Genomic DNA, 12,410 nt, shown 5'->3' with positions numbered 1-12,410 from the left:
GTATCAGCAGCTGTCAGGCAAACACAGCCATGGCAGCTCCCTCCACACTTATGCTGGGTTAGATTTCCAGCTGGGAAATGTCTGTATTTTCCCCTGGCTGCATTTTGGATGGCTGGCACTGGACTGAGGCCAGTTTGCATTTTTGTGCTACCTAGAACAGCATTTGTTTGAAGAGTTCCCAGTATTTGCCTATTTTTTTCTTGCTTCTTTGCTTATGCTCTGCCTGGTAGGATGATACCAAGCCCATATGGATGCTGTGCCTTGGCACACCTTTCAAAACATGAATTTTACCAGGTTTAGCTCTGCCTAAAGGGATGCTACTTCCATCAATGAGAACTCTCCTGACTATTGATTCTCTTTATACTTTTTAAGCAAATGTGAAGTTTTCCCCCTTCCCCAAAGCTTCTCTTTCTACCTACTCCTGCCTTCTTCTTCCATGATACTCTGGAGAAACTCTGACAAATACTGCTCTGCAATCACCTTTTAAGCCTGTGTTGCCATAACTAAAGAAATTGTCTTCATTTTGACCAAAAAACTCACCAGAATGTGACTTGTAAGCTATAGTAATGCAGCTAACATTTTACAGTTAACCTTTGCCCTTCAGTTAAAGCTGTTATCTCAGGCCCAAGCCAAGGGTCATAGATAAAACCTTCCTGGTTTTTTCCACCTCTTGAGCTGAGTTGCATCAGTGAACCATTAACTTAGTAGATTATTTACTGTTACCTTTATGGAAGAAATGCACTGTACTTTTTCTGCATTGCATGGGTTTGATTTATGTGTGGCCCCAGTTCTATAGGTTCCTCACTGAGGCAGGGCCTTCATACCACAGCAAAGTAAACAGGCAATCAAAATTTGCCAGACCAGTGGTCAGAACAGAGAAATTCACACACTTTCATCCTCATATCTTTTCTATTTAACATGCACCACTAATGGTCCTGATTTGCACTGGCAAAATCCCTAATTACAGCATCTTTAGACTGAGATAAGTGTTAGCCTCAAGTCAAACTGCAAAGGATCTGAGCTGTGCCTGGGTCCTGCAGGGAGCTGCAGCCAATTAATTGTAGCTCTCTGCTCTGAGGCCAGGTTACAAGCTGGCCCCAGCAGTGATTAGAGCAATACTAGAGCAGAGATTGCCCTGCCTTGGGGCTGCTCTAGCCATGACCAGTGGCCATTGTGGCCTGTCAAACCATGGGCCACCCCTCTGTGCCCTTGCTGTGGCCTTGCAGGGGCTGCAGGAACCCTCACCAACTCTGCCAGGGTAAAATACCCAGGCTGAAAATGAGTGAGCTCTTCCAAGGGGGCAGTGAAAGTGAAAAAATGAAATCTCCAAAAATCTCCATGAAAGTGGAGAGGCCGTGGGCTGGCTAAATCACCCTCCCATGGGGCACTCAGCAGGAAGAGATAACACAGCAGGAGACATCTGCCAGCAGGAACCCCCTTTTCTGCTCCTTCACTGGCAAAGAGAGCCTTCCTGGCATGAGGATTTTCCACTTCCTCCCAGTTCCACCAGCCTATCTCTGAGTGTCAGATTTTGCAGCAATTTTTTGGGGGCTGGACTTCCCTATTTCTTCTCCTGCACGCTCCTCTTTGCTGTTGCCAAATGTCATCTCCCCTCCCAACATGTTGGAGCTCCCCAAAGCAAAGGGAGTGGAGTGTGAGGAAACAAAGGGATTTGCCTGATTCAAAGTTTCATTTGGTCTTTCAATCAATTGAGAAATAAATGTGATGTCCCCCCCACTCCCTATTGACTGGGCCTGTGCATGTAGGTCAGGCATCTGGAACTGGATTTTCCAATGGTTGGGAAAGAGCTTAATCCTGCAGAGGAGATTTGCAAGGAGGTGTGGAATAAAAGGGATAGGTTCCCAAAGCCCTGACAGTGGTGATTCACTCAGCTCTGCCTTTTACACATGCCCTTTAGAGGAGGCCAGAGCTCCTAGAGAAGTGTGGTACAGGCCAGCTTTGGCTGCTTTTTATGAGTTTACATTGATTTCAGCTCTTTTCTTGACAAAGCAGGGCTCACTACTGCCTGCTTTCTGTACTGTGGAGAGGGGTAATTTTAATTTCTTTTGACAAGCAGGTTTAGCTGTGCACAGCCTTGCTGCTTTGCTAATGGGGACAGCTGGGTCTGGCAGGGGTGTGAGGGGAGCAGAGCAGGAGCTTGACCCACCTGCTCTGTGGTTTGGAGATGCTGCAGAGGCACTGCATGCTCTGAGCAACCCCCAAAGGGCTTTGGGCTGCCCTTAGAAGCAAATTCCCCTTGGCAGCAGACATGACTGGGGACAACACTGCTGGCTGCTATCTTGATAAATCTAATGTACCAAAAATGGCTCAGTTTCTGGGGGCAAAGGGGAAAAGGAGGACAAACAGAGAAAAAGTTGGGATCTCACTATTTCCTGACACACAGAGCTGCCTTAAGCACATTGCTGCTGTGCCTTGGGCAGCAGTGTTCAGCTTGAGCCCAGGATATCCAGCTGTGCCAGGGGAGACACTGATCTGTCTTAAAGCACCAGATTAAACCACACAGCTGGAGGCTGGTGGCGAACTAAATCTGGTCTGCTGTCCTTGCAAAGCCCAAGAGTACACCACCCTCCTGCTACAGGCCCAAGATTTCACATCTCTCAGGTGTGACCCCTCTTGCCCTCTGCTCTGATGCTGCTCAGAGCCCTGGGCAGCTGAGGAGTTCATGCCCTCACAGGCTCCACTGCGGGCTTGGGGCACACAGCACCCACCATGCAGAGCCCACCTCCCTCATCCTGCACACCCAGGACATGGCAAGCACAGGTAGGACCCCCCTGCCCCTGTCCTGCAACTTGTGTCAGCATCTCCAGCAGCCCCATCATCCCCACATCCTCTGCCAGACCCCATCTCCTGCTGTTGGCACTGTCCAGATGCAGTGCAGCCCTCAAGGCTCTTTCCAGACAGTTTAAGAAAGCTGAATGAAGGGTTAGAATCTGAGGCTAATGCAGAGTACTCTGTACATTTCCTATCCCCACCTGCTCCAGAGGAGACGTTGTACCTGCACCTGGCTGTATGGGACAAGAACAGCCATGTTATCCAAATAATAATATCCAAATAAGAATCCCCCTTTGCCCACCCTGAGCTGTGCACAGAGATGCTGTAGGGGAGTCAGAGGAAGCAGGCTGAGAAGGGAAACAAACCTCTTTGAGAGCATGACAGCCTCATCCAAGTCAGACTCAAAAGTCCTATTTGCTGCATGGATATAACACCCTTCTCTTTCCTCTTTCCCAGCCTTGTGCTGTTGTGAGCATGAGATGAGAGATGAGAATTTGACTCTGTGTTTCTCAGAAGGCTGATATTTATTATATTATATTATATTATATTATATTATATTATATTATATTATATTATATTATATTATATTATATTATATTATATTATATTATATTATATTATCATATTATACTAAAACTATACTAAATAGAGAAAAAAGATACATCAAAAGGTTAGAAAAAGAATGCTAATGAAAGCTCATGTCTGACTCCTCAGAGTCCAACACAGCTGATGGTGATTGGCTATTAATTAGAAGCAATTCACATGTTTAGATAAACAATCTCTAGACTACATTCTAGAGAAGAAAAACATGGAGAAGCTGAGGCTTCTCATCTTCCCAGGAGAAGAAATCCTGGCCAAGGAATTTTTCAAAAAACATCACAGTAACACAGCCTAGATACCCTTCACACAAAACAGCTCAAATCAGTGAACCTGCATCTACTTGGTTGCCACAGTAAATTATGTTGGACGAATTTTAAGTAACTTTAAATGCACTCACTGAATCAGCTTTGAAGCCATAATAAGACCAGTGTGTCTTTGTGAGTGGTTTTGGGGTTGATGCTTTTTGTTTCCAGCTATAAGATGGTTCTGTGCTCCAGCCCTTGCTCTGGCCATGCTCATTTTCCCCTTTTTTAAGCCTCCTTTGGACGTGTAGATGATGACTGTGTGGCTTACAGTGGGGTTGTAGAGGAAATGCTCAGTCCTGTCCTTGGTGTTCGTGGTGCTGCTCATAATCAGTGTCAAGATAACAATCTGCCGTGTTTCTCCAAAGGGATGAAACTATAATTTTCCTCTGCATGACTTTAGCTGTGAAGAGGAGTTTGTTTTGCCCCTTATTACAATAGATGATTTCAGAGTTGAGCAAGATAATGAAAAAGTTGAGGTTAAGTAAGGTCAGGAAGAGAAAGCCCCTGTGGCCCTAAGTGTCCTTAACAGGTGGATTTTAAGTTCCTTTTTCCTTCTCAGGAAGACACAAATAATTCCATTTGGATTTTCCCACAGCTTGAAACCTTTATTATTACTGTTTTATATTTTATTCTATTCTGTTCCTCAGAATTTTTATATTTTATTCTATTCTGTTCCTCTGTGTTATTTTTAGCTGCCTGTTGCTCTCTCCTATGAATGCAAAATATCACGAAAAAACCTTCAGCTGCAGAGCAGAGTGGAACTTTACAGTAGTAAAGTTCCACTGTGCTGCTGGCTCTGTTCATGGTGGTGCTGTCTGACAGCTCAGTTCTGGGGTGCATGTGTAAGAACTCCTGCTCAGGGGTATGTCTTGGGAAGAAGGCAAATTTATCTTTGGGCCATTCTTCTTCTGCAGGATTTGTGGCATGGCCTAGATTTTTTCCCCAGGACTTTTCTTCCAGAATTTTATAAAGGGGAAACATTGTTTTTCAGGAAATTAGATATTTCATGTTGACCCTTCCCTCCCACAGAGGCTTTGGCTGGTGATATTAATTGCTCAAATTCTGCAATTTGAGAAGGGAACTTCAGCTATGTGGAAGGAAAAAGCAAACCCATGCTCTTTCAAGCTCCTTCTTACCATATTCATTGGCAATCAAAAGAGTGAGAACATAAATCTGTATTGAAAATGCAGGTACTAAAATTCTGCACACAGTATTTTTCTTCTCTGTGTTTAGATCTACCCTCATTCATTGTGCAGCAGTTCCAATGAAGTCAGTAGGTTTTACCCTACAGGAAAAAATGCACCAAGATGCAGGGTTTGCACAGAATTCACAGAACTACTGAATTCTGTAGTTTTTGCTTTAGGGACTACAGTGATCTCTTTGTCAAAGCTGGGAGCAGTGCACATCACCCTTCTAATTCCTGCTCCCCTAAAACAAGTGCTGTTCTACCTCTTGAAGGCAGGGGGTACCAGTGCATTCCCCCTCCAGTGCAGTTTCTGTAGGACTTCCTCTGTGAAAACTTGGTAATTTCTGAGTTCACTGTTTCTCTCATTCACTCATCTGTCTTTAAAACCAGTTTCATTTATGTATTACTATTTCTCTCGGTCACTCATCTGTCTTTAAAACCAGTTTCATTTTAAGTATTGCTTAGTCAGCGCTGTTCTTATATTTTATTTTTGGATTTAGAATTTTAGACCTGTAAGGTGGCTCTGAGCAAGCCATTGCTGAGATCCAGTGAGCTCCTGGGTCCTTGGAAGTGGAGAAAAACTGGGATGACTCCTCTTCTGTTTGCTCTCCTTGCAATGAGCAAGCTCACCTGTGCCCAAAAAGCAGGCTCAGGTCAGGGGCTAAAGGCTGAGCACCAACACTGGAGCCACACCATATCACCAGGAAATATTGGCCTGGATTTATCACCTGTTTTGCTATTAGCTTTCATTTTAACTGGGCTTGGAAGAGGAGATATGGCAGAGACAGTGACTAAACACCAGCAGGAGGATGGGAAGCTCAGGGAGGCTGTGCAGGCAGGGCTGGGCTGGGATTGTGCAGCAATCCTTGGCAGGGCTGTGAGGGCACTGGAGGGCATGAATGAAGTGCAGGCACTTGTGTGCATGCCTGCTGCTGCTCTCAGTCCCATTTACATTTGCAAATGGCTAATGATGTTTTCTGGTTTATTTTGGTGTGAATAAGGAAGTGCAGTGCACAGCCATCCTTACAGTCAGCCATTTTCAGTTCTCCTTTTTTGTCTTGTCCTCTCTTGGACACAAGAACTCCTGTGAGTGTCTGTGGCTTAGAGGCAATCCATGATCACTTCAGAAATCATAGGAGTCCTTTAGTTGAACAGATTCTACTGGAAGACTTTGTTCTGATTTCAGTAACAGAAGTATGCAAGTAATGGAAATAATTAAGAGCAGCATGCACTTTTTCACAGAACACTTTCAAGGAACTCTTTGCAGTTCCTTAATTTTCACATTTTACTGCAAATTTGTTGCTACAGCTCTGATATTACATTTGAAATCAGCATCTTAGACATTGGTAGGATTGCATCAGTTATGAAGGGAAAAATCATGAGTCTAGATGCAGTGATGAAGGGTAGAGTAGGAAATAGTGCTGAAAGATAAGCTGGCACCACAGCTTGTGCAGCAAGAAAGCTGCTCAGTTCCATGGTTGGAAATAATGGTTAGGAAGGATGTTTGCAGTGACTGAAGCCTCCTCACTGGTGTGATTTTAGAGCTAAAGTGGCCCCCATATGTGGAATGTTTTTCCCCAGGACAGGTTGGTCCTGTTCTAGTGAGATCCAGGTAGCAGGTGTTTATCCTAGACCTCTGATATTGAAGAGCAACCTGCCTTTGGGACACATGTGAAAGGTCCAGGTGGGAGAAGAGGATAGGTGGTGATGGAAAATGACTGAAGTTTGACTTGAGTTCCAGTGAATTCAGCTGAATTAGCACAATGGTCCTTTGAGGGAAAGTACATAACATCTTTGCAGTCCGTTCGATTTCCCAGCATCGTTCAGTTGCACAGGATGAGGTTGTTCTCCTGCTTACCTCCTCACAGCACTACAGTATTGCTAATAGCATGGATCCTCTGGTTCTTTACTAGAGGACCAGATTTTTAAAGCCAAAAATTTGGGATCAAACCCATGTGAATTAACCCTTTGGCTTTTCTTTAGGAGACCTCATGAATAATTAATTATTTACATCAGCAGTATAAAGATTCCTTATTAGCACTGCAAAGTGGTTTTATAATATCTTTATCAGCTCTCAGCATTATATTAATCATTCTTCCCATGCACAGTGAGGGTACAAGCCTATGGAGGCTGTCTCAGTGTTGTGGCTGTTGAACACCCATTGACATTTCCCTGTTAAAGTGTGGGCAGGGTAGTGCTGGGATGGCTCTCAGTGCCTGGTGTTACTGGGCTAACTTCACTAGAGTGAGCTAAACTGAGTCCTGGCCATTTTCCTCTGTGTATGTGTGCTATGATGTGTTCCTCCCCTCCTGTCCTCTCTCCCTGCAGTGTGTGCCTGCTGTCTCAGCTGCCCTGGAGCCCCTTGGTCTCTGTTCTGCAGCTCCCTGACTGCCTGGCTGCAGACTGAGCAAACACAGCAAAAGTGAGATGAGACAAACCAGCTCTCTTTGGTGAGTTTCTAACATGAAGAAGAGAGAAACCAGCTTTATTTGGTGAGTTTCTCATGTTGATGTAATTTGCATCAAATATTGTTAAGAGAACCCAAGCTATTGGCAGGACAAATCTTGCAGAAGATAGTTTTGTCACCAAAATAATTTGCCAGGTTCTGGTCGTTTTTGGTAACAAAACTGGACCTGCCAGCTTCTGACCAAACTGGCAATAATGAACAACTAACCCAAGGCCTGAGGGTGGCTGTAAGTTGTCTTCCCCAAGGATGTAAAGTACAATTTTTCTTAAAAGTTTTATTCTGTTTTTGACATCTTACATGCATATTCTTCATCAATCCAGATTCAGAATTTTTTCTTAAGAGCTCTGAATGAATGCTGCACCTGAAAAAGGCACTTGTTAACTTTTACAGGCTCTTAACAATATTCTACTCAAAGGAGTAGCCACTATAAACAAGACCTGCACAAGTTATAGAGCAGTGTTTAAAGCTACCCTGGTGGTTTGCACTGATTATGCAACCCATTCAAATATACAGAAGATCTGTGCTCATTAGCAATTTCTGACTGAAGTCAAACAACCACAGTAGACCAAATTTCAGATGCCAAAAGTCAAACCACAGCCAGACTTGTGAACAGTAAGTACAATACACAGAGAAGGATTTTGAAATGTTGTTTGAGTCAACTTTTCATAGTAGTGGAAGTGATGTTACCATTTAAAGAATTCGAGGTACAGAATGTCAGTTGCTGAAATGCTAAAAATAAACCACAGCACCCTCATTTTCACAGACTGGGAAATCAAAGTGCAGGAAAGTGAGGTGACTTGGCTGGGGAGGCACAGTGGCCTCTGGCAGGTCAGGCTGCATCCCAGTTATCCAAATCCCAGTGTTAGTGTTAATCAATAAGGCCTGCTGCTTTCTGTGTAGCATTCTCTCTCGTATAATAATTGCAATCTGAAGTAATTTTCCCATGTTTTCTCAGCTGGGAGGGCTCTAAGAACCAGCTCTTTTTCTCACTAGGTGACAGTTTTCCTTACTTCTCACTAGGAGAGGTGATTTACCAGAAGTGCCCTACAGAGAGAACAGTACTTGCTGCTGGGAAGTTTCATGTTCAAGTGTCCAAGCCCAAAACCACAATGTGCTATTTGCTTTAGACAGTCGTGAGATAACATGTTTTTTTCTGTTGTAAGCTGTTAAAAATAAAGCAAGGATGCAGAAAATAAATGTTAGAACAGAAGGAGTGCCCTGACTTTCCACTCAATTAAAACAGCAGAGTGGCAGCCATTGGAGCTAAACAGATGTAAAATTCAGGGATTGATTTATTTGTGCCCAGATTTAAAGAGTGAGTTTAACTATGTTTCTGTTCATGGCACAATTTCCCTACATTCCTAAAATTCATTTTTAAATCAGCCCTGTTCTGAGCACCAAGTTGGGCACTGACAGTGCCTAGTAAGCAGCAATACAAATACTAAAATACAAAACTATCTACTTGGTTCATGTCTCCTGTTTACCACCTAACTTTTGGTTGAAAGCTGCTCTTACAGCAGGCTTCATATCACAGGGCTTGGTCTGCAAGTGCCTCAAGGCATTGTGTTCATTGTAGTTCAAGTAAAGCAGGGTGGCCAAAGGCAACTGAGTGTGAGCCACGTCTTCATCTCCATTATGGCCCTTGGTGTGTGGCAGCTGCCATCCTGGACAGTGATATACTAAAAGAACTGATTTCTTCAGATAAAATTTGGTGATGAAGCAGCTGCTGAGAAAGACTTATGCCATTTGTGTGCTTGAAATAGGGAAGGAGAGAGGAGCATAAAAGACACATTTCTCTCAGGACTAAACCAGAGAGCTCCTCTTTGGGTGCTGTAAATAAAACATGCCTAGTGCTGGTTCCCAATAAGAACATAAAACAGTAAAAGGTTGTTGTAATTTGAATTAGGAGTGATTATCACTAATTAGGTCCTGGTCCTAACCTAAAACATTTGTCCTCAGAGCAACAGGTATAAACTGGTTTTTTTGCATGTTAGGAATTCACTTCCAGAGACAGACAGGTTACCTTCTCCTTGCAGGGTTTATATGATTTCACTGAAAAGCACGTGGCTCCAAGGGAAGTTCTTGAAGGGCTTCATGCTGTTTGAGCAGGTTGAAACCATCACAACTACCTCTGCTGCTGTGTGAAATGAGTGTGTTGGTCTGTACAGGACAGAAATTACTATTTCCCCTCACCACATTCACAGTGAGTGAGAGGGCAGATGCAGAAGGTGCAGCCCAGCAGGTGCAGAAGATTTCAGGCTGTGTTATCTCTGGCCATGGACTGTCCTGTTTCCAGGAACTCTTCTGATGGAGCTGATAAGATCCTGCCAGTAACTTCTCTTTATATAAAGGAGTTATCAGCAGTGTCTCACCAAACTGCTGTGTAATAGCATTCATTTCTAGGAAGTACAGGAGGAAATATAGACACAGCTTCATGTCTGTTACATATTCTTCTTAGGGGACTGCATCAATTGTATCATATTTGCTGCATAGATGATAAATGTAATGTCCTATGAAAGGGTACTCAAATAAATCAGTCCTACAAATGCATATGAGCAAATCTGCTGAATCCAGTGACACACTGGCTGGTGTGAAGATGGTTGCTTTTTCTCAGGGCTGAAATGACCTTCCAACATTTCAAATTGTGCATCTTTTGAATCTTTTTTAGATGGATACCCATATAAAAAAGGTATCTTATAGAATATATGCATTAGAAGTCCCCCATAACCCAGTCCAAATCAGCACAAATTTACAGAAATATCCCTTTATGCATTATTCTTTAAATTAATTGAAAATGAAGTTTTTCAAAATTTCTGTCCTGAATGTCGAACCCTGTTTTGTTATTAACTCTCAATCTCTGACATCTTTCTAGGCATGGGCTGAATGAGCATTGGGGTTTTGCAAGCAGTCAGGTGTGGAAACTGAGAGATAAAGGCCTGATCCAAAGGCCATTCTTTCCAGCTGGCCTTGAACATTTCCATCAGGTGAGAGTAACCAAGGCCATTGTTCCTCCCTGAGATCTCACAGCCCATAACTGCATTGAGCTTCTCACAGCAGAGCTCCTGTCCTGTGGCAGTCCCCTGGCAAACCTTCACTCCTTTTGTCATTATCTGTGGACTCCTTCTGGGAATTTTTGGTGCAGGCAGACATAAAAGAGAAAAAAAAAGAAGAAACACGATTTGTAAGTGAGTTGACACCCAAAAGTGAAGGGAAGGTCATTGTTCCAGGGCACTCTCCTTCTGGCAGACTGTTTGGGGTGGCTGGGATTCTGTGCCAAAGAAGGCAGGTAATGTGCTGCTGTGTGAGGACAGGGAGGCTTTCAGGAAAATTCTACCAGGGGATTAGCATTGTAAATTGGTGGTTAGGCTGCCTCAACCCTTTTCTTCATTCTCTCTTTATCTGACTCCATTGATGGTATTTTTCTCTTCCAGGTTCTCTGCTGGTGTTCCTGCTGGAGCACATCTCCTCCATCACTCTCCATCACCTCTGCCCCTGGCTGGATTGGGGTTTGTTGACCCCCTCTAGCACCATGAGTTGTGCTCTGTGCTGCTTCTGCTTGAAGTTCATCTTGAGTCTGGAAATGTTGCACTTTGGGCCAGCTCCTGCACAGGGTTCTTGCTGTCATGTGGAGTCATAGGAAGGCTTGGGGAGGTAGCCAGGAGCCTGAAATCCCAGCTGTGAGATTTGCCAAAATGCCTGGCAGCTGTGAGGGGCAGGCTGGCTCAGGCTCCCAATGGCTGACAGATCCCAGTGTCCAGACACTGACCCCATCCCAGAGCTGCTGGAGGAGACCCCACAGCTACCACAGCTTCAAAACCAGCACAGCCCCAGATCCTGCCCAGGCCACTTACAAAAGGCCTGTGTGTTGCAAGAGAGCTGCAGACCACCCTTGGGAAGCCTTGATGGACAGCTTCCCTCCTCCTGGCCCCACAGCATCACCCTGAACTCAGCACTGCTGGGCCAGAGGCCTTCCATGAATTAGCCTGAAACACAAATGCTTGTTTTCCTCTTGCACTGAATAAGGAACTGACAATATTTAATTGTCAATACCCCTCCCCTGAGAGACGTGCAACAGCATTGCTCCTCAGGGCATATTCCCCACTGCTGTATTTAGAACAGTTTGAAAAGACCAAACTTTAAAAAAATGAATCTTTCCAAAAGCTCCCCACCCACCAGTACTCCTCTGCCAAAATGCAGTTTGAAAAAAATGGAAAAGGACAAATTTGTACACTCTGATGAATGGGAGTTCAAGATGGAATCTGAACATCATAATTTTTGCAAGTGTTCAAGGATAATGGAAAGCCATGGTGATGGTGTTGATCATGCTCAAAGAGGTCCCTTGTTGGAGATGCTTGTGGTGCTGTCTCTTTTTGCAGTTTATATTAAAGGTGAAAATGTCAGTTTTCTTCAGTGTTAGAGAGTATTTTTCTTTCAGCTTCTCAGTGGATATTTTAAATAAAGCTGCACATCAGTCAGTCTGCAATGCCAGCTGCAAATCCCTCGCACAGAGAGTTTAGCTATGTTTCTGTTATGATACTTTCACTTTCTGCAGATATTATTTCTTAGTTATTGGAGAACATTTACTACAAAAGATCAAATTGTCACTTTTGCTGCTTCCATTCAGTATTTGTAAAGAATTGGTCACTTATAGAAATGTCATCACCTCTGATCCCAGGTGTCACAGACAGTGCTTGCCCTGTGTGTGCATACTTTAACTAAAGCAAGAAATAATACCAAGTAATTATATCAATTTATGAACACTTGCTTTAGACAATCAAAGGAGGCTGAAATTTCATTATTGGATATTTCCTTAAAAATTTACATGGAGAGAATTCCTTTGTGCAAGTTGTGTCAAATACCCTATAAGGGTCTGGAGACTGGGTAGAATAAGAGTGATGTTGAATTTGTAAGTACAGGGGTGGATGCTGGGTTAGTCAGTGCTTGCACTGATCAAATTTAGTGATTTGAATTTTACATCTTGGAAATAGCCATATTTGTGTGAATTGCACTGTGCTGCTGTCATACTTATTCAACTCAGGCTCAAGCAGTCATTTCTAAA

At 43.6% G+C, this 12,410-nt stretch overlaps 1 long non-coding RNA gene across 1 annotated transcript in view; it reads left to right on the top strand.

Annotated features, from left to right (window-relative positions):
- Window positions 1–11,744, top strand: part of LOC118691320 (uncharacterized) — a 44,842-nt gene extending 33,098 nt beyond the window's left edge. The window contains exons 2-4 of the long non-coding RNA XR_004980992.2: window positions 7,213–7,376; window positions 10,224–10,335; window positions 10,783–11,744. This is a non-coding gene — a long non-coding RNA (uncharacterized LOC118691320). The remainder of the gene's footprint in view (window positions 1–7,212; window positions 7,377–10,223; window positions 10,336–10,782) is intronic.
- Window positions 11,745–12,410: the final 666 nt, after the last annotated feature.

The sequence above is a fragment of the Molothrus ater genome, chromosome 12 (genome assembly GCF_012460135.2).
Source record: "Molothrus ater isolate BHLD 08-10-18 breed brown headed cowbird chromosome 12, BPBGC_Mater_1.1, whole genome shotgun sequence".
Classification (NCBI taxonomy): Eukaryota; Metazoa; Chordata; class Aves; order Passeriformes; family Icteridae; genus Molothrus; species Molothrus ater.
This window is presented reverse-complemented; position numbering and strand designations above follow the sequence as displayed.